A 22,973-nucleotide genomic window follows, 5' to 3' on the forward strand; every position below is an offset into this window, starting at 1 on the left:
TTGAACAATAAACCATGCCCTTCTGGGGTTGATTTGGAAGGAGTCCTAGTAACGTGCTGGTTACATGTTTAGCAGCCAACCAGCTAGAACCTACCAAATGCTCTGCAGCAAAAAGGTGTGGCAGTCTGCTTCCGTAAAGATGCCCGTTCTGGGAAGGTCTGATGCAGTTGTACTCTGTCCTGTTAAAGGGTCACCATGAGTTGGAATCTGAAATGAATCCATGGAGACATGTTGGGTTTGGTTTGGGGAAGACTGAAGCTGTTGGCTGCCTTTTATCCTGTTGTACCTTCTTACAGAAAACTGGAATGGGGGACAAAGTCCTTACAAGCACACACATCTATATTCTTGGACCCTTTTTTATGGACAATCTACCCTCAGAAAGCTCTGGAGTGTGTACCAGGGTTGACAAATTATGGTCCCCAGGCTCAAACCAGGTTTTCTGTCTGTTTTCTGGTAGCGTAGTGTTTACAAGTCAGGCTGCTAACCTCTAGGTCAGCAGTTTGAAACTACCAGCCATTCCATGGGAGAAAGGTGAGGGTTTCTGCTTCCGTAAAGATTTACTGTCTTGGAAACCCTATGCAGTCGGAACTGACTCCACGGCACACCACAACCACCACCTGATCTAAGAATGGTTTTCAAGTTTCAAATAGCTGGTGGGGAGGGGTGAAATCAAAAGAAAAGAGTGTTTCATGACATACAAACATAATGTCAAATTCAAAAGTAGTGTCCACAAGTGAAGCTTTCTTAAAATACAACCTCATTTATCTGTTTACGTATCATCTACAGTTGTTTTTGTTTTGCCATAAGCAGATTAGAGTAGTTGTCACAGAGACGGAGTAGTGTCCTAAGTCTAAAATACTTACCATCTGGTCCTTTGAAAAAGAGCTTGCTCACCACCTACCCACCCCCAACCTCTGGTTATGTGTTAACTCAGACACGTAAAGCTGTGTGTGGCTTTGACTACATGCTAGACTTTTCTAAGCCTAGTATCTCCCATTGTAAACTGGAGGAAGTAGGGTCTGCTCTGCATGGCTGTTGGGACTTTATAACAACGTCCTGGAGATCCTCAAGAAACACAATTTCTGTTCCGTACTTTCTGTGTAATTTATTTTTGCTTTAATGCCCACTGGCCTTCCCTGACTTTATCCACCTTGTATTTCCTTTGGTGCAGTCTGCTCCACTTTTCCTCTCGTTTACCTTTGTTTCTGTATTTGGTCTCTGTGAACAAACACAACACAGTAGCTAACCACTTGGGGTTGGGGATTTTTTTTTCCAGAGTTGTTATTTGTGAAGTGTTCAGCTTCTAAGCAAAAGTTTGGTGGTTGGAACCCATAGGAGACATGACCTGGTGGTGTGCGCCAGAAGAGGACAGCTTAGAAAACTCTACAGGGCCTTTCTCCTCCATCATATAGGGCTGTTATGGGCGGAAATGGACTCGGTGGCACTTTACAGGGTTCAGGAAAATAACACAGCAACAACACACAGCTGAGCTCAGAGACGGACTCTGTTGTGAGTGTTGGTTCAGCTGGTGATAAGATGCTGACGGATCTCCAAGTTGCCTTGGGTTTCTCATCTCCTCTTAGCTTCATCATCCCTTCTCCCATCTTCTCATCATCACCTCCAGGTCATGCCTCCTGGACAGAATCACTTCAGGAACCTCTAACATGACAACAGCTTAGGTTCTACCCTCATGGATCCTGATGGAACTTGGTCTGTTCTGGGCTCAGACAATACAAACACCAGTTGTTGGAGAGTTGATTCTGACTCATGGCCACATGTGTTGGAGCAGAACTGTGCTCCATTGGGCTGTCAATTGCTGATATTTAGACACCTGGTTGCCAGGACTTTCTTCCAAAGTGCTTCTAGCTGGACTTGAACCTCTAAACTTTTGGTTAGGGGATGAACATGTTAAACATTTGCACCACTCAGCACTCAGTGACTTCCCAGGCATCAAGAGCCAATCAAAACTCTTCAGGTGATAGTCCAGGAGCAGAGGTCCCTGGGACCATCAAGGGAGAAGAGCAGAGTATGGGACCCTACCCAGAGAAACAGTGACACCAGAGATGGAGGCAGAGATGATGATGTGGCGAGATGGAGCGACTGGGGACTCTACACCCAGAGAGAGAGAGGGGCTGTGTGCTGACAACTGAGGGGCAGGCTTGAGGGGTGTACCCTTTGGTTGGTTGGTGATACATGGAAGGGATTATAACCATGGCAATGAAACAATATATAACAGGAAGAATGTAAACTTAATATTCTCCCATGTAAAAGACCATATAATTCACAATAAAACATTTAAAAGAAAACACCTCTTCAGGTGGTTTTTATACCCAGCCAGGGTTAGCAATCAATGTTTCCTTGTCTCCTAAAACACCATTTCTAGAAAAATCAGACGCATACAAGGGTTGCTGATCCTAGGCATGCTTAGCTGGAAGGTCAGGTGGTTGCAAGGTGTCTCAACCTCTTATGAGTATACTTCACTGGTTAGTAAGCAAACATGCCAGTTAGCTTTCAAGCGCCCATTGCAATGAGAAGAAGGGTTTCCAGCTCCTGCCCACAAATGGCTCAGAATCTAACAGAGAAGAAAGTTGCATGTCACAAAAGCTGGACAATGACTGAGGAAGACAAAAGAAGAATCAATGCTTTTGAATGATGCTGTGGGCAAAGAATGTTGAAAACAGCATGGACTGCTAGAAGAATAAATAAATCTGTCTTGAAGAAGTGCAGCCAGAATGCTTCTTAGATTTGAGGATGGCGAGTGTACACCCCACATACTTACGAATATTATCAAAAGGGGCTCTATGCCTGGGGAAGGACATCACACTTGGTAGAGACCCTCAATGACATGGACTGACACGGGGGCTGTAACAATGGACTCAAACAAAGCAAGCATTGTGAGGGCTCAGAACTGGGCCATGTTTTATTCTATTGTGCATAGGGTCACTATGAATCAGAACTGATCCAATGGCCTTTAACAAAAACAACAACAATGAAGCCTGCATGTTGGTGTTGTTGTTGTTAAGTAATGTGGAGTCAGATCCGACTCATAGTGACCCTGCACAGGGTTTCCGAGGCTGTAAATCTTTATGGGAGCAGAAAGCCTCATCTTTCTCTCACGGAACAGCTGGTAGTTTCGAACTGCTGACCCTGAGGTTGGCAGCCCAACTCGTAACCACTATGCTACCAGAGCTCCTTGAAGATTACATAACAGAATTCAACTGCTCATGCATTAAGTGTCTCATAATGTGGTTGGGGGCTAATAAGCTGCTACGGATAGCATTCATGAAAGTTTAAGACAGACAATATGTTCTTGGGTGGTCCAGATATTGTGCACTTGTCAGCTAAACTGAAGGTTGGTATTTTGAACTTACCCAGTGGTGCTTGTGAAGAAAGATCTGATTATCTAGTTCCACAAAGATGACAGCCAGGAAAGCCCTATGGAGTTCTTTTCTATAGCTCATGGAGACGCCATGAGTCAGAACTGACTCAACCATGATCGCTTGTCGCCTGTTGTTTATTAAATTTTATGGGAGAGAACAAGTATTCCAGCTGCGAATGGTCTGTGAGGTTCCAGAGACACCTTTTTCACAGGTGGCACTGTCCCTTCCCTGGCAAGAAGGTAAACTAAGGCCCTGGGGACTCTTGGCTGATGTCACCTTCCAGGCAGGCTCTGTATTTCAAATAAGAGCATTCTCTCTCTTGCCCCATCTCTGTTACTGAATGCCCTTTCATCCTTCTGTTCTGCACTGATTTAGAAACAGAATTGGATTCCCAAGGCCACAGTTACCACTGTATCAGCCCTCCTGTCCTCTATGCGTACTGGAGAGGCGTGTCATCTTCAGCCATGACCAAAGGACCACTGGTTGCCTGGGATACCACAGTGCCGCTCCCTGACAGACACAGATGGGGCTTAGAACTTAGGCAGTGACATACCTGAAGGATGAAGGCTGGGCATGGGTGAGGTATGACGGCATTCCCCAGAGAGGCCGCTTCTCTATTTAGTCACATGTTTGTGCCAGAAGTGACCCTGTGGTAGCTCAGTCGTAGAGCCCTCGCCCTCCCCACAGGAGACAAAGGTTTGATTCCTGGTCCGTGCATCTCATGAGCAACAGTGGAGGCGTGTATGTAGCTATGTTGCTGAAAAGATTTCAGCTGAGCTTCTGGAATAAAATGAGGGCGAAAGGTCTGGTGATCCACTTCTGAATCAAATCAATCAATGTAAACCTTATGGCTCACAATGGTCTGATCCACATATGATCATCAGGATGAAACAGGACCGGACAGTAGTTTGTTCCACTTGGCATGGGGTAGCCATGAGTTGGAAGCGACTTCACGGCAGGGAACAACCATATTTTATGACAGATTCCCACTCCCCACCCCACCCCTGCCCTATAAATGACTCCTGAACAAAAGAGAAGCGAACAGAAGTCTTCCAAATAAATAAATTATTGTTGTTGTGAAGTGCCGTTGAGTTGATTCCGACCCATAGCCACTCTGTATATGGTTTCCAAGGAGCAACTGGTGAGCTTGAACCACCGACCTTGCAGTTGAAAGGACTTTGCTGTCTGATGAGTTAACCCACAGACCAGAATATTCTGTAGAAGCCATGATGGCAAGACTTCGTGTCTCATACTTTGGACACACTGTCAGGAAGGACCCGTTCTTACTGAAGGAGATCATGTTTGGTAAAGTGGAGGATCAGTGAGCAAGAGGAAGACCTCCAATGAGATGGACTGATATATTTCATTCAACAATGGGTTCAAACACAGCAAGGACTTAGAGGACGATGCAAGGACCATACAGTGTTATCACTAGGTTGTTATGAGCAGAGCCAATTCAATAACACCCATCAGCAATTTGAATTCAGGACCATTCCTTGGGTTGGGCTGTAAAAACCAAGCTGGCCTTGAAAAGAAAGTTCTACCATTTTTCCTTTTAGTGAATAGACTGAAATCCAGTGCCGTGAAATTTGCTGACCATTGAAGGACCGTCAAGACACTTAAGCAGAGCCTGGCACTTCCCCTAATCAAGGGGCCACCCCCAACGACAGCATCGGAAGCCCCCACCCTGGGCTTTAATTAGATAGGTCTCCATAACTCTCGCATACGGGGTCGATAGAAACGCAATTTTTCCATTTGGTGTCTCCGAGGGCCCTGCATTTAGCCTGCCTGGGAAGGCAGCTCATGTGTGTGGTGTGCCCTGAGGTCAGTGAAAAGCTTCAGCATCCTTCAGGATTGAGTAGAAAATATTCTCGTTATAACATTAGAGGGACTTTAAAAAATAAATCAATGGAGCAGCAATGAGCTGTGGCACCGAATGTGCCCTTTAACTGGACTCCTGCCCAGACAGAGTCCCAGATGGCACTTCATGGAGGTGCAACGAGTTATGACCCTAAATGTGGGCTGTGGGGTCAATGGTGATGTGAAGCAAGTAGAGGGGAAGACAATACCAAGAAACCTGTGAGACGTGGACTCGAAGCGCTGGTTTCGTCCCACTACTTTCTATAGCTCACTTTAGAGAATAGTTGTCTCCCTTCTAATGGGCTTCCCACCAATCACAGGCTCCTGCTTTCATAGGTTTTACTATATCTTGATATGCATGGAAAAAAACAATCTAAAATCACCTTATTCCCAAAGCCAAAAGTAGTTATGACTTTTATGGATGGAATTTATGGGTGGTTAGTATTATTGATTGTTTCATTGTTTAGGTTATACCTGGTTTTAAAGGGATTGCAAATGGTATTTCATAATCTCACCCATTCACCCAGACTGGGGTGCAGCAGGTCTGAATTATAGAGAATTAACATTTTTCATTTCTAGTATACACATGAACTTTAATTAAGTGAACAGCATGCCATTCCACAGGGATTCCACAAGAGCCTTTGTGTGATTTTTGGATACGAATATCGTTCATTAGCCCCTTCAAACCACTGTATTTCAGGACCTATGTACAAGGGGTGTGGTTATGTACATACAAAAGCAAAACCATCTCCCTTCTTACCGAGGACTCTCTTAGTGGAGCAATTAATGCACTCAGCTGCTAACTGGAAGGCTAAAGGCTTAAGTACACTCAGATGTACCTCAGAAGAATGGCCTGGCAATCTGCATCCTAAATATCAGCCGTTGGAAACCTTATGGGGCACAGTTCTGACACACATGGGGCCACCATGAGTTGGAGTTGGTTTTTTCGTTCTTATGGAATTCATAAACTATAGTAAAGGGTGAGCTACGTAGCACATAAAGTATTAGGAATAATAAAGTAAGACTGAATAGGCCCTAATGGCATAGTGGTTAAATCATGCAGCTGCTAAATGAAAAGTCAGCAATTTAAACCCACTAGGTGCTCCACAGAAGAAAGATGTGACAGCTAGCTTGCAATGAGTAAGGATAACAGCCTTGGAAACCCTATGGGGTGGCTCTACTTTGTCCTATAGGTTGCTACGAGTTAGAATTGAATTCAAAACAATGGGTAAATTGAGTCTAGGATTACAAGATTGTATTAAATAATAATATTCTAGTGGGAATAAATGATCCAATGTATACTGTCAGGTACTAATTCATCCTAGAATGAGTCACCAAGTGGAGCATTTGCTGTATATTAAACTCTTCCAATAGTAGATATGCCACGCTCTTAGGACATACACACTGTTATCCTTCCTGGGCCCCGCTCTTGTTTAGAAGAGTGCTCCCTATCAACTCACTGGCTGCTGATAAAACCTGTGGCATTGTTGCTACAAGCTGCCAAGAGATGGAGTGTTGGGATTTGGAATTAGAAATACTAAGATAGCTGAGTGGCACACCTGTGTGAGTAATTTACAAAATCTTGGGAAATGCTCACCTTGCAACTAACGGAAAAACTTTCCAAAGCTATGGACTGGTTTATGAGGTAAACACACATATACACAGAGAAGGCACTAGTGAATTGTTGGAACTGAAATGACCTTTTATCTTCCCCCCCTTCATATCCTGAATTTATACAGACCACTCAACCTTCCTTCAGTCAACATGTTTACAATGTTGCATACAGTGTCTGTGCCTCCGTTAAATGAACACAGTTTCAGTATTTTATACAATGTCATCTACTCTACAGAGAGTCTAACGCTTTTCCTTTTTTTTTTTTAGTTCTGTGTTTGAAAGGTAGTCTGAACAATGTGATAAGAACCACTCTCTTCCAGGGAAAGATCATTTAGATGTGGGTACCAGGGAGAGCGTCCGTTTAGACCCTAGCAGAAGGCTTCTATCCTTCAGATTAATTGTACAGCTTCACAGAGAAAACTCCTGCCCACTCACAGTTCCAGGGTGTGATGGTGGAGGACAGGTCAGTGGGTAAGTGCCGACTCTCTCCAGGTGAGAGATTGATGGATGTGGTCAACCAGGTTAAATTGCTTCTCAGGGATGTCTCAGAAAATGGGGTTGCTTCATTTTAGCTACTAGCTTTTGCAAAGGTGGAGGTGGTCACTGGTTTGAAGACAAGCAAGAAGTGGAGACAGGCAAGCACTTGGACAGATATGCATTATGTCACTGCAGAAGCAGGTTTCATTCCTTTCATTTATTTCAAAACGTCACCTTAGAAGAATCATGAGGATGATGGCAGACTTGTAGCGTTTTCCATTTCACGTCTGTCTGTCTGTCTGAGGGGGCTGGATAATTATAAATTAAGGTCCCTATTTAGAAATACAAAGGTTGAAATGGCGTCTGTTGGAAGTACCCTTGCTCAGTTCAAAACCAGCTGTAGTTGCGGTAACTAATAAATATGAGGTCAGTAATGGGGAGACAAATGAGATTAAAGGTCTCTAATAGAATAGCAAGCATGACCTTTGCATTTCATTTGAAATTCAGCTATCATGTTAGTAAAATAATATAGTCCGAGATGGATACTATTTTGCTAATGTAATATATAGATCTCTAATAAGAACCTCATACTTACGAGTAAATTACAAATGTGCCAGCCCTGATCTATTTTTACGTATGAATAATACAATATTTCACAATCCACTTGCAGTAATTTTCCCCCTTGACAGAGAAGAAATGAAAGACTAGAGTTGGAAACACTGTATACAAGTAAAAAAGCAATGCCAAACCTTTCTGAGTTGAGTGGTATTTGGACATGAATCTCAACTGCACAATCAATAATTACAGCCTTGGACATGTCTTCTTATCAGCTTTACTCATTTTAAGGTTCAAAACATGGAGACTCTATAAATTAAAGTGACTAGAATAATGAATAAGATGTAGACTGGATTGAAAACACAATTAAGGTCTCTATGGTATTCAGACCTTGACTTCTATACCTTGAACATTTTTTCAGTCTCCCCAAAGCACCCCAGAAAAAAAATAGTGAAGAAATTATGCTGGTACTTATAGAAGCTAGTAATGATTATTTTTAAAGGCATTTTCATGAGCAGACTATGACCAGATAAATTTTATTTTTCAGTGCAGCGATGTTTGCCTAAAGCTACCAGCTCTGCTGATTACATTGAATATCTCAAATGTCAGGGTTTTATCGATACTGAATTCCTTCATCAGGAACTGCTTGGTTTTCTACCCCACTGTGCTTTCTTGAAAGAAGACACTAAGATGGAATCTCCTTGTAACCAAATCATCCCCAGCCCAAAGAGTAATGGAATCCAGCCAGAACGTAGGGCCTTTGAATGTAATTTCCTTAGCTAAATGCTTACTATCAGCAGCAGGCAGTAGTCTTTGTAGCCCTTCAATCTTGCATTCAAATCAGAAGAGTGCGATCATTTAGAAGGGGGAGTCATCTACACAGACCAAACAAAAGCACGGATTCCTGACTGCAGATGGAGAACGCAGCCCCCAAGTCATCCAGATGTGAGCTTGAAATAGAAGCTCACCTTGGAAGAGAAGGCAGGCTTGAATGTTGGGGTAGGGGTAGACAAGGCTGGAGCTGGGGAGATTCAGGGTCTGTTGATGGCACCTACACAGAAAACTGGCTGAACAAGCAGATGTAAACAATGTGCCTGGCCACCTCATGGAGACTGCATTTCTCTAAGTACCAAACAGTAACTGACCACTATTCAATGCTATGATTCAAGAAATTAGGAGGAGGAAGTGCCATGTGGTTGCCCAGGAAGTATGTGGGCCTCGGGAATACAGAAGGATGCTCTCACTTCCTCATCTGCTCCAGTGATTGCAGCCTGACCCCTGGGATGGGAAGATGTTAGTGATTATGTCTTAATGAGATTTTCTGATAGAGAAACAGTCAGACCGGAAAGGGTTTTCTGAAGGCAATTTCCTTTAGTTCCACAATGATTTAGAGATAGCAGAGGTTCCATACCTCACAGGGAACAAGATTCTGAGCAGCACCTTGGCCTCCATCAGGGTAAGCTCTCAGGGATGGGAGTCAGGGCTGGAAAGAGTGCTCACTCCAGGGGAGTTTGGTGTATCCAGAGGGAAAGCTACACAGGCTGTCCCATGAGATAGGGGAGATGGGCATGAATCCTGGCTGAGGCTCCCAGGTCCGCAGTCTCCCTTAGAGGAAGCTACAAAGACACAGGTGTGGAGGTCTAGTGCAGGAGAGGAACTGACCCTGACCCAAGACACCAAGTTAGACATGAGTCACAAGGTGACTCCATCACTGAGATTTCGCAGTGTCCTTAAGTGTGATTTGAACTCATGGCAACTCCATGTATGTCCAAGTAGACCTGTGGCTCCACAGGGTTTTCAATGGCTGCTATTCTGGAAGTCATCACCAGGCCTTTCTTCCCAGGTACTTCTAGGTCAATGCAAACCTTTAACCTATCAGTTAGGAGTCTAGCGTATTAATCATTTACACCCCTGGAACTCCATGAATGAGTATTGCTTATGCATTCTCAGTGGGGCTCCAAGAAGGTTAAATTTAAGATACTAGGCACTGGATGGCTAACCGCAAGGTCAGCAGTTCAAACCCACCATCTGCTCTTTGAAAAACCTATACAGGGTCGTTGTGAGTCAGAAACAATTCAACGACATTTAACAACAACAACAATGGTTCATGGCCCTCCCCAAAGCACCACATATAAACAGAGCATGGGTTTGTAGTCTCAAAATTTAACAGTAACCCTGCATAGGGTTTCCAAGGTTGCAAAGCTTTATAGGACTAAACAGCCTCATCTTTCTCCCTCAGAGTGGCTGGTGGGTTTGAACTGCTCACCTAGTGATTAGCAGTTCAGTGCTTATTCTACAGTGCCACCAGAGCTCCTTGGGGTGGTGTGTGGGGCGGGTGGGTGGGTGTGGGGGGATGATAAGGAAAAAGGAATCCAAAAGTGACCCTTGGTGAGGTGGTAGCAATAACAAAAGAAGCAGCTAAGGAACATTGAGATTGTCTTTTCCCAGGACACCTGCCTTGGGCTCTTGAAGAGAGGAACATGAACTGGTGGTTGGATCTCAGAGCTCAGATTAATGCAGTGGCTTCACCAGGGAAGAGCTCCTTTTACTACAGATACAGGGTTTAACCTTTCTCTTCTTTCCATCTCCAAAGGGTAGCCACAGGGGAGAAGCCTTCAGAAACACCAGAATGCAGGTGAGGCAACAGGAGAACCCAAAACACCTCACCACCAGCATCTCTCCTCAAAAGAACAGAAAGTAGGTCATGGATTACATTTTATGTATTGATTGCTTAAAATGTATTTGAGCAGCTCGCCACTCCCTATTACGAAGTGAATAATGCCTTTAATCGTTTATTTTAATTCCAAACTACAAAGCAGTATGTACTCAGGACTGAAATTTGGAAATCCAGGGAAGACTAAAGAAAGAAATCAGTGCACACCAGCACATATAATTCCAGTATCACACATTGAACTAACATTTGGTGATTTTTCTATATATTTTTTTGATTGTTAGGTGTCCTCAAGCTGATGTTTTTAAAACTTTTTATTGTGAATTGAGTGAAGGTGTACAGAGCAGGTCATCACTTAACATTCAATGATTCATACACTTTGCTGCATCTCACTGATTGTGATGCTCTCCATGGAGCATCATTCATCCCACTTCCTCCCTAGGGTTCTTGTTGGTTTCCATTCCTCCGTCTTTCCCATCCCTTCTGAATTCTGTCCTCAGATAAATGCTGCCTGTTTGCTTTGGAGTGGTTGACCATTCTACAGTGTAAGTACCTCACTGGTGGTGTTGTCCCCCTTTACCTGTCTACCACTTGGCTGAAAATTAAACCACAGGGATGAATTAAGCCACAGTTCTGGACCTGAAGGGAGACAACTCTCATAATGACCCCATGTGACAGAGGACAGCTGTCCCATCGGGTTTCTAGGCTGACTGCTAACTACAAGTTTATTGATTCCAACCGACCAGATTTTGCATGGGAAAAACATGAGGTTTTCTGCACCTATAAAGATTTACAATCTTACAAACCCTAAACAGGGTTATTATGGGTCAAAACTGACTCGACAGCACTTAACAACAACAATATGTATCAATTACTCACTAGAGTTTGAATACTCAATACTCAAAAAAAGGTAAACCATACCATCATTAACAGAGAAATATTGTACTGCAAATATACATATATTTGTTGTTGTTAAGTGCTTGTCAAGTTGCTTTCCACTCATAGTGATTCTTTATATGGCTTCTGAGCTTTAAATCTTTGTGGGAGCAGAAAGCTTCATCTTTCTCTGGCAGAGTGGCTGGTGGGCTCAAACAGCAGACCTTATAGATAACAGTCCATTGTTTATCGTAGTAGGCCACCATGCATGTATGTGTATGTATATATATATATATGGTTGAAATCATGATATATTGTATGGGGTTTCTGAGGAGTGGCTGGTGAGTTTGAACCGATGGTCTTATGGTTCAGATGACTTTGCAGCCTAGTGCATTAACCAACAGCACCACAGTAAGACTCAATAAATATTGTTGTTGTTGTTGTTAAGTGCCGTCGAGTCGGTTTCGACCCATAGCGACCCTGAATAGGGTTTCCGAGGCTGTAAATCTTTACGGGAGCAGATCGCCTCATCTTTCTCCCGCAGAGCAGCTGGTAGTTTCGAACTGCTGACCTTCCGGTTCGCAGCCCGATTCGTAACCACTACGCTACCAGAGCTCCTTAATATTAGGAAGCTAATATATTACATGTTGTTGTTGTCAAGTGCTGTTGAGTTGGTTCCGACCCATAATGACCCTGTATAGGGTTTCCAAGGAGCAGCTGGTGAGCTTGAACCACCGACCTTGCAGTTCAAATGGCTTTGCAGTCTGGCACATTAACCTTCAGTGCCACACCAGTACTCAATATATTAGATATGTTATCTTAAATTAAATATAGTATTAAAATTGAGCAGGGTAGTTCAAACCAACCTTGCGATCCAGTGCATTATCTTACAGTATCACACAAGGACTAACATTATATCTATGTATCTCTATCTATACCCCTTAAAATACCTTTATATATATATATATATATATATATATATATATATAAACACATGTCCTGGCATGGTGTTGTTGGATAAGCATGGTACTGCTAAATGGAAGGTCAGTGGTATAAACTCACCAGCTGTTCCTCTGAAACCCTATACAGGGTTGCTATAATTCAGAACCTACTTGATGGCACTAAACAACAACATACATATAATATATTATATATATATGTGTGTGTGTGTGTGCATAAATATTATATATATATATATATATATATATAGACATACCTATATTAAGATATATACATGTACACACACATACATATATGAAGGTGAGTCAAAAGTAATCCATACTCTGGTTAGATGAAAACGTCTGTCCATGTCCATGGCTGATAAGCATGTATGATAAATGATTCTGTCAAATAGAGGAGAGACAGTGGATTAAATGGCAGATAATTTATGGATTAGCTATGGCTCTGCCTGTGAAATAATCCACAACTGACTTGGGTTTAGAAATGTAAGCGTTTGGACATCTGCAAACAAAATTTGGACCGATACTCTAAGGAAGGCCATAGTTTCTTTATAAAAAAATGTTACTTATGAGGAGACATGGCTTCATCACTACCAGCCTGAGAGTATATGGCAGAGTATGGAATGTAAACATCCACAAATGCCAACCAAATAAAAGTTCAAAAGTCAACCACCAGCTTGGAAAGTTGATATTTAGCAATTTTTCTGGGGTTCTTAGGGGTCAGTATTGGGACACTGTCAGGGGAAAGATTCACCAATCAGCAGCCCTTGTTACAGTGAGATGTTCACTGAAGAGCTGAAGCCTACATCTAGGAATAAACTCAGAGGACTGTAATCCAAGGGTATTGTGAGCTTGCATGACAATGCACATCCTCACACCTCTGCCCACACTGTTGACACTTTGCAAAGACTTCCTTTTGAAGTATTAAAGCATCCTCCCTAGATGTCCTCAAACTTTCCGCTTTTCTGTGGGGGAAAGATGAGGCTTTCAGCTCCTGCAAAGATTTATACAGTAATGAAAATCCTACACAGGGTTGCTATGAGTTGGAACTGACTCCACGGCACACAACCACCCCCACCATAGGCCTGACATTTGCCACCCTGGCTTTAATGCAAGAAAAGGAGCACTGCTGACACTGTAGGGTAAGCACTGGACTGCTAACCTTGAAGTCAGCAGTTCAAACTTGCCAGCCACTTAGCTGGAGAAAGATGAGATTTTCTGCTCCTGGAAACCTTATACAGGGGCACTATGAGCGGGAATTGATTTGATTGCAGGGGGTGTTGGGTTTGGGGTTAAGTGCAGAAAAGGCTAGAAGACTTTTCAATGAATTATAGTACGCAAGTAACAATGATACGATGAAGAAGTTGGCTCTAGGTAGGTTCTTTCTAAGTGAGGGCAAATTTATGTCACATTGGAAGTACAACTGCCTGTAAGTCTGACGTTCAAAACCCAGGGCTGTACACAAAGGTTTTATTACAGCATGACAGCATGGAGGTAGCACAAATTTCAAAGTCAGATAAATCTTGGTTCAAAAGCAAGTCTCGCTTATTAACTTTCCATGAAACCATCTCCCAAGAAGAGGAAGAGGTGAGACCAGAGTCTACGCAAGATGATCAAACAGGAATCAGATGGAAAGAAAAGAAACAACATTAGAGAGGACACACTCAATACAAGAACTTCCAGAAATGGCTCAAAGCAGACGGCGTATTTTAGTCTGTGCTGAGGGTATGAAGGGAGGGGATGGTAGTCTGGCTGTAGAAGAAACAGAGGTCTGAGCCTAAAGATGCTGTGGGAACCCAGCCATAACCCTGATGCCGTGGCACATCTTGCTGGTTGTTGAAGCTTGAGAGCATTCTACTGAACATCACAAGAAGAGAAAGAACCCGGAACCAAAGGCTCGCTGCTCATACCTTCATCTTTGATGGTACTGCCATCAGCACTGAGCTCTGGACCAGCTCCACACATGGAACTCACCCCCGCTGTCCATCTCACCCCCAGGGAGATGCTGTGAATGGCTGAAGCCACTGGGATTTGCATACCTCGAGGTCCCAGCAGTTCTTGCTTCTTCCAAATTAGCAAGATAAGTGGGAAAGGGATTTTACTCAAAAGAATTGTCGCAATGCAAACAGATTGGTCTAGGGACACTGTGTTTGTGAAGTAATTATGAGAGAATAAACCGAGAAGCAAGAGAAGGCATAGAACACTTATTTACTCAGAAAAGCTTATTATCGAAGGTTTCAGATGCTGAACTTCCTTTTAAATGTGTGCATGCATGTTTACAAAGTCTACAAAATGCATTTATTTATACACACACACACACACACACACACACACAGACAAGGCGGCTCTAAGATTTTATCCTCCTAATGTAGGGAGGTGGTTAGTAGGGGGAAAAACACTTGGTCTGCAGTCGGAAAAGTCAAAATCAAACCATTTACCATGGAGTCAGTTCTGAAATTAGGAATCTGGGTTCGAATCCCCTATGTGACACTTTCTCACTGATTAATGTTGGCATAAACATGGCTCAACTTTGTCTATAAAAGGGAGATGCAAAGTGTTGTTACCTTGTGCTATAGTCAATTCCACCTCACAACAACCCTGTGGTGGTGTGCCATGAAGTCAGTTCTGACTTATAACGATCCCGCATAGGGTTTCTGAGGCTGTGACTCTTTACGGGAGCAGAAAGCCTCCTCTTTCTCTCACAGTGTGGATGGTAGAGTCTAACTGCTGACCTTGAAGTTAGCAGCCCCAATTTATAATGTTGTTGTTGTTGTTAAATGCTTTCAAGTTTGTTCCAATTCATAGGAACCCTGTATAGGGTGTCTGAACTGCTGACCTTGCAGTTAGCAGTTCAGTACTTGTCCTAAAGCACTACATCAGGATTCCTTATCAGTAACTTAAATATCTCACAGATTGGTTAAGGGGCTCAAAGTAGAGAAAAGATTCTCACAGAAAACCTTGTATCTAGAACAAGCTGGTAAAATGAGGCCAGTGCAGAGTAGAGAATGGAAGACTTGCTGTCCCACCTAAAAGTGTAAGAACCATCGAAGTCCAGTGGTTTGCTGGTGATTTGCAGAGCTGCCAAGTTTTGCCAGATTTTTCATTATGTAACGAGAATCCAGAAATCTAAATATCTATGTAAATTTCTCTGAATCTTCAATACCAGCAACCGATTCTTTGAGCATCTGGAATAGGTGACCAGGTCTACTCCAAACTTGGCCACTTTGCATTTTCACATGTCAATTTCAGTAGCAGTCACTGTTCCCATCATGTTGGGCAGCCACCAATACTACCTGGCTCTGGGTTGTTTCCATCACCTTTAACTGAAACTCAGTGCCCCTCAAGTCCTCCTATGCCCCTCCCACCCATTCCACTAATAAACATCATTGTCTCTAAGCCTGCACCTTTTCTAGGGAGTTCATATAACAGGGATCATGCACTGACTGTCCCTTTGTTACTGACTGACTTTGCTCAGGATAATGTGTTTAAGGGGCACCCACACTGTGACATGTACCTCCAGACTTCATTTCTCTCGATGGCTGAGTGTTGTCCCGTTGAGTTCATGCAACACATTTTGTTTATTTGCGTTTAAAGCACAAGGCAGGCAACATTAAACCAAGCGTGAACATCTCTGTCCCAGAACAGCTTTACCCAGCATGCAATTAGCAGCTCAGAGAAGTGACTCAAATATGTTTGTCACTATGCTTTTTGAGTTCAATCTTCACTTTGCTTCAATGTAGTTAGAGAAAGGTGTGGAATAGAACAATTGAATGGACAAATAAAACCATGAAAACCAAACCAAAAACCTTCAAAGAAGAGCAAGTTTCTTTGTTCTTTTTGGTTATTTAAAAACTGGAGCAGTATATCTTGGCCACCTTCTGTTCCAAGCTTAGAAATGAATACCTTCTCTTCTTCTGAAATCCAAATTCAGCAGCCATGCCTGACAATGTCATGTACTCCTCTACTTCCCTTGTCACCATTTAATTATGTGGTGGTTGATAAATGTTTTGAGTCAGTTCTGACTCACAGTGACCCTATACACAACAGAACGAAATACTGCTCGGTCCTGAGCCAACCTCACGATGGTTGTGACATTTGAGCCCATTGTAGCAGCCACCTTGTCAATCCATCTCCTTGGGTGTCTTTCTCTTTCTTGCTGACCCTCTAGTTTTCCAAGATAACATGCCCAAAGAACGAGAGACCAAGTCTCACCACCTTCATTTCAAAGGTACATTCTGGCTGTACTTCTTCCAAGACAGATTTATTTCCCTTTCTTGTAGTCCATGGTACTTTCAATACTCTTTGCTAATACTATAATTCAAATACATCAATTCTTTTATGATCTTCCTTAAACATTGCCCAACTTTCACATGCATCTGGGCCTGGCTTTGTTCAGAAGCACTGAAGTCCTCCAACTGACATCTTTGCTCTTGAACACTATAAAGAGGTCTTGTTCAGCACTGACTAATAGAATGTTTTGTTTGACTTCTTGGCAACTTCTTGAATGTTGATTGTGAATCCAAACAAAATGAAGTCTTTGACAATCTCAATCTTTTCTCTGTTTATCTTGTTATTTATTGGTCAATTTGTTGGGATATTTTTGCTGCTGTTCTTTACATTGAGATGTAATTCATACTGAAGACTCTGGTCTTTGATCTTCATCAGTAAGTATTTTAAGTCCTCTTCAGTTCCAGCAAACAGTGTTGAGTTACCCGCATATTGTAGGCTGTTAAAAAATCTTCTTCTAAATCTGATGCCATGTTCTTTTTCATAAAATCCAGATTCGTGGATTATTTCATCAGCCTACAGATTGCCAGACCTTTGTTCCACAGCACCACTGGGTTTGCTGGAATGGCAAACCTTTTGGTTAGTAGTCAAGTGCTGAATTGTTTATACCTCAGGGTTTTCCACAGCCACCAATTAGCATGTGTGAGTATAAACAGCCTCTTCTCTCAGCTATGAAAGGTGACTGAAACTTTGTATTCCCCAGAAAATTCAACATTCCCATAGCTAATCTAGGAGCCCTGGTGGCCCAGTGGTTAAGCACTCAACTGCCAAGAGAAAGGTTGGCAGTTCAAATCCTCCCAATAGCTGTGTAAGAGGCAGACCTGGTAATCCTTCCCTATAACCAGATAGCCAAGAAAACCCACTGCCTTATGGGCCAGTTCTCCTCTGTCACATGGGTTTGCTGTGAGCCAGAATGGATTCAAAGGCACCCAACAACATCATCAGCCAATCTACAAATGTCTGCTAAGTGAGATCAGACTTTTTTCTACCTTTCAGAAATACCATGCCTTTAATAAAGACTCCAACCATGAAAAAAAGCAGACAGAAGACATTGAAGAAGCATTTACACACACACACACACACACACACACACACACAAATGCAAGAGGTCCAAAAACACCTGTGGGGAAAAAAAGACCTTCCTAGCTACCAAATACTGGTAAAACAAAACATACATGCATTTTTTTTTTTTTCTAAATTGGCAATTGGAAAGGATTTTTATAATGTTACTCTTTATTACTAAAGGGGATTTAGAGGAATAGACTCTTTTAAACACTGCTGTTGAAAGTGTAAATAGGTTTAACCTTTCTAAAAAGACAATTTAACAATGTGTATCAAAAGGTTTAAACATTTGCATAGCCTTTATTCAAGTATTTCCACTTGTAGGAACTGATTCTAGGTAAGCCAGCTTAAGTGTGTTTAAGATGTGTTACCATGTGGGTTTGTTAGGGTACAGAAATGGAACCGATAGAATAGTTCAGCAGCTGAACACTGGGAACTAGAAGGGATCTGGTACTCATTCAATGGTTTATTTTTCTTTCTTTTTAAATTGTGGTTTGGGTGAAAGTTTACAGAGCAAATGAGTTCTCTATTCAACAGTGCTGATGTATTGTGTTTGCTGACACTGGTTCCAGGTTCCTCAGTGTAATATCACACTTCCCACTTCCTCCCTGCTTTCCTCATTTCCATTGGTCCTGAGGACTGCATTACTCCAGAATATGATTGTTCACTGTATAGATCTGTTGTCTGCTGACTGGTGGTCCCCAGGGGTGGATGGAATTCTGGGTTGGAAGGGTTTCTAGGGACCATCATCCCCTGGGTTCCACTGGTCTATTATGAATGGCTTCCTCTCTGGCCATTCACAAATTATGTTTTTCAAAGAACGTTATGATGAAGGAATGTTTTACGATGCCTATTTAAGTTTTAAAAATTACAAAGGATGATGATATTCAGTTGATACACAAGTTTGTCAAGAGATGGAGAGAGGGGAGAGAGAGCTGGAAGCTCAAATGCTGTGGGAGAAACCATCTCTTTTTGGGGATCTGAATAAAATTGGCAGAAAGCTCATAAATCTATGGCCTTTGAAAGTCTAAAGTCCTCTGTGGGTTTCAGCTACCTCCCAGGTAAGTTTTGTTTCCATTGCTTCCTCTACCCCTCCAGACTCCGCTATCTAGATTACTTTCTCTCTACTGGACCATCCAAGGAGCTCTGGGAGTGTAGTGGGTTAAAGTGGGTCTGATAATCACAAGGTCAGCAGTTTGAATCTACCAGCCACTCCATAGGAGAAAGAGGAGGCTTTCTGCTCCTGTAAATATTTACATCTTTTGAAACCTGCCACAGGGTAGCTGTGAGTTAAATCAACTCATTGGCACTTCTACCACTAATGAGCCATCCATACCTGTTTGTCAGTGTTGTACTGGGGGACTTTCATGATGCTGTGTGGTAGAAGCTATGCCACTGGTATTTCAAATAACATCAGGGTTACCTATGGGTGGACAAGTTTTAGCAGAGCTTCCAAATTAAGAGTAGGAAGAAAAATCTGGACATCTATTTTCACAAATTAACCAGTGAACACCGTATATCACAACAGATTATAGTGCTGGAAGATGAGTACTCTAGGTAGGAAGGTGCTCAAAACTCACAGTGGCTGCATCAACAGATTGGACTAGAACACAATCATGAAGACAGTTCTTTCTGGTGTATGAAATGGGTCAGATCTGAGTCCATGGAAACTGACACCAAGAACACTGTGCCATATTCAGGGTCCAAGAAATAGGAAAACAAAGACGCAGAGGGAAAACAAAGAGAAAGGAAAGAAAAACATTTGCACTTCCGCAAAGCCTTTGAGACGGTAGCACATTTTCCTGGAGAATTGGGCCACAGGAAGATGACTGCATCACCAAAACCCTCAGCTTGGATTCCTTTCTTCCCTTCCTTCATCTCTCTGTCCCTCCCCCATCTCTGTCAATTCAGTTTCTAGAAGTCTACATACCCCTCTTTCTAATACATGGAGCATGGCTCCCTGGTACCACCAACCAACCCTGCATAATGAAGCCCACCCAGCAGTCCACAGACAAAACACTTCCACTAACAGCATGGGTCATCATGTTCAAGAAGTCGTGGGTTCTTACTAGCACTCTGTCCTTGTTCCATATGGGCAGATGAGGCGCTCATATTACAAACATATGGTACCTGGCTGTGACTTATGAAGACCATTGTTATAAATAGCATTTCCTTTGATAATCTGTGTCTAGACCATTGTTATAAATAGTATTTCCTCTGATACGTCTGTGTCTAGACGTATAGAAAGACAAAAGGTAAATGAACTATAATGCTAACTTGCATTATCTCTGGATAGTGAATGGCAAGTGAGTGCTAGTTTCTTCTCGATGCTTAGCTGTAGTCTCCAAATTTCTACAGTACAGCGGTTCTTCTTTTGTAACAAGGAATGCTGGAAAAGTCAAACAAGATACATACCATAAGGAAAATGTGCCTAGTTCTAGGAAGAAGATTCCCTGGTGGTTTAGAGAACATGTGAGATCATCAAGGACAACTGAAATTAAGCGAAAAAAGAAGAAGAAACAGTTGCAGTGGAGTTGATTGGGACCCACGATGACTTTATGGGTATGAGAAATGAATGGTGCACCACAGGGTTTACAATGGCTGGTTTTTCAAAGGCAGATGGCCAAGTCTTCTTCCAAGGTAACTCTGGATGGGTGTCAACTACCAACCTGTCCATTAGCAGTCATGTGCCTAACCATTAGAGCCACTCAGGGATCCTGGTATTAAATAGAGTTGCTCCTCACTCAGCCCTGTTCATCAGGCCCAACTTTCCCCCACAGTGGGACAGTAAACATGGAAAGCTTCACCTAGAGTACCAGTCGTGTAGGTAGGGCAGGTGCCAGACCTTACTGAGAGGGGCCAAGGGCTCTAGGCCTCTGCATGACAACAGAAGTGAGGTTGCAACAGTTAGAACAGGAAGCCAGAACTTGTGGACTCATTGGTGTGTGCCCAACACCAACCAAAGCAAAGGTGATGCTGTCCTGTCAGTTCCTACTTTGGGGACCGGTGTAATACACAATGACACAAACTAGAGAGTTTCTACTGCAATCATCTTCACAGAGCAGAACACTGCATCTGTTTCCTGGAGAGTGACAGGTAGGTCAGAACCATGGACAGTTCCATTGTCATTCAAGCACTTAAACCACTGTACCACCAGTGTTCCTTTCTGTGGGCCTTCTCTCTAAACCTCACAAGGACCCTAAGAGACAGCTAGCATTGTCCCTAACTGGAGAGTCCTCAAAGCAACCTAGGCTTACAATGAAGACACTTTCGTCTGATGCACTTCCCTTTGAGTAAGCAGAAAAAGATTCCAGACTTAAATTTTATCAAAAGATTTTCATTAAACTAAGACAAAGACAGTCATTGGCAGGAGAGATCTGTCAGTGGGAACCAGGCACAGGAGACTACCGGAATCCAGGAAACCACAATGAGAACAGGTACCCAGTGACATAAGGAAGTGACGTTGAGAAAGATTCTGATTGGGTCAATTCACGAGCACCTCTTTGTCAAAGGCTGGATGGCAGAGTGGGGGAAGGGACCACCACTGAGTTTCATATATAACTCAATGGTGGTTTTGTATATAACTCAGTGGTAGGTTTATAAAAGGTCACAGGAGCACTCGCTGCTGACCAGACTCTGCTGGATCCTTCAGGCTACTTCAGCCTTCTCACAGGAACTTGCCACCACCACTACCATCATGCCCTACCAGTACCCAGCGCTGACCCCAGAGCAGAAGATGGAACTGTCCGACATTGCTCATCGCATTGTGACTCCAGGCAAGGGCATCCTGGCTGCAGATGAGTCCACTGGAAGCATTGCCAAGCGGCTGCAGTCCATTGGAACTAAGAACATCAAAGAGAAGCGGCACTTCTACCACTAGCAGCTGCTGACTGCCGATGACCATGTGAAGCCTTGCATTGGAGGGGTTATCCTCTTCCATGAGACACTCTACCAGAAGGTGGATGATGGGTATTCTTCTCCCCAAGTTATCAAGTCTGAGGGCAGTGTTGTGAGCATCAAGTAAGACAAGGGTGTGGTACCCCTGGTAGGAACAAACAGTGAGACCACCACCCAAGGATGGGCTGTCTGAGTGCTATGCCAGTACACGAAGAGTGGAGCAAACTTTGCCAAAGGGCGCTGTGTGTTGAAGACTGGGGATCATACTCCTTCAGCCCTCGCTATTGTGGGAAATGCCAACGTGCTGGCCCATTATGCCAGCATCTGCCATCAGAATGGCATCGTGCCCATTGTGGAGCTTGAGACCCTCCTGTATGGGGACCACGACCTGAAGCATTGTCAGTATGTAACTGAGAAGGTGCTGGCTGCTGTCTACAAGGCTCTGAGTGACCACCATGTGTACTTGGAAGGCACCTTGCTGAAACCCAATATGGTAACACCAGGCCATACCTGCACACAGAAGTCTTCTCATGAGGAGATTGTCACAGCACTGCGCTGCACAGTGCCCCCTGCCGTTACTGGGGTCACCTTCCTATCCGGGGGTCAGAGTGAGGAGGAGACATCCATCAACCTCAATGCCATCAACAAATGCCCCCTGCTGAAGTCATGGGCCCTGACCTTCTCCTATGGCGGAGTCTTGCAGGCCTCTGACCTGAAGGCCAGGAGGAAGCAGGAAAACCTGAAGGCTGCCCAGGAGGAGGACGTCAATTGAGCCCTGGCCAACAGCCTCGCCTTCCAAGGAACCAAGGAAGGTGCACGCCAAGTGGTCTAACTGGGGCTGCAACCTCTCTGTCTCTAACCATGCCTACTAGAGGGGGTGTTTTAAGACTGCCCCCCACCAACACTCTAGGCCACGCCACCTCCCATGTCCACTCCTGAGGAGAGGACCTCATTGGGGCTTCCAGGCTACCCTCTCATATCATTGTTGCCATCCTTGTGATGTTGGTGCGAGCTGGTGTCTGTCTATAAGAACTCCATTACCCTTTCCAGCCCACTGCCAATAAACAGCTATTGAAGGGAGGTAGGGAAGGTAACAGGGTTGGTTCTTGGTATTTCATTACTTGGCTTATGGCTGATTTTGAACCATGACCATGTGACCTTGAAGCATAGTCACAAAGTGGTAATAAGACACTCTATATGACCAGGACCCCCAACCTTCACATGAAGTCAGATAACATGCTCCATGGAACATTTTCTCCTTTGTCTCACTTTCGTGCACTTACTCATTAACCAGTTCGGACATCAGCAGAGCCAGGTTTTCCAGCACTTATCTAG

General features: G+C 43.4%; 1 pseudogene; it reads left to right on the plus strand.

Moving 5' to 3' along the window:
* Positions 1 to 21,438: 21,438 nt before the first annotated feature.
* On the plus strand, positions 21,439 to 22,577 carry LOC102831629 (annotated as a pseudogene).
* The last annotated feature ends 396 nt before the right edge of the window (positions 22,578 to 22,973 follow it).

Source organism: Chrysochloris asiatica, unplaced genomic scaffold, assembly GCF_000296735.1.
Source record: "Chrysochloris asiatica unplaced genomic scaffold, ChrAsi1.0 scaffold00102, whole genome shotgun sequence".
NCBI lineage: Eukaryota > Metazoa > Chordata > Mammalia > Afrosoricida > Chrysochloridae > Chrysochloris > Chrysochloris asiatica.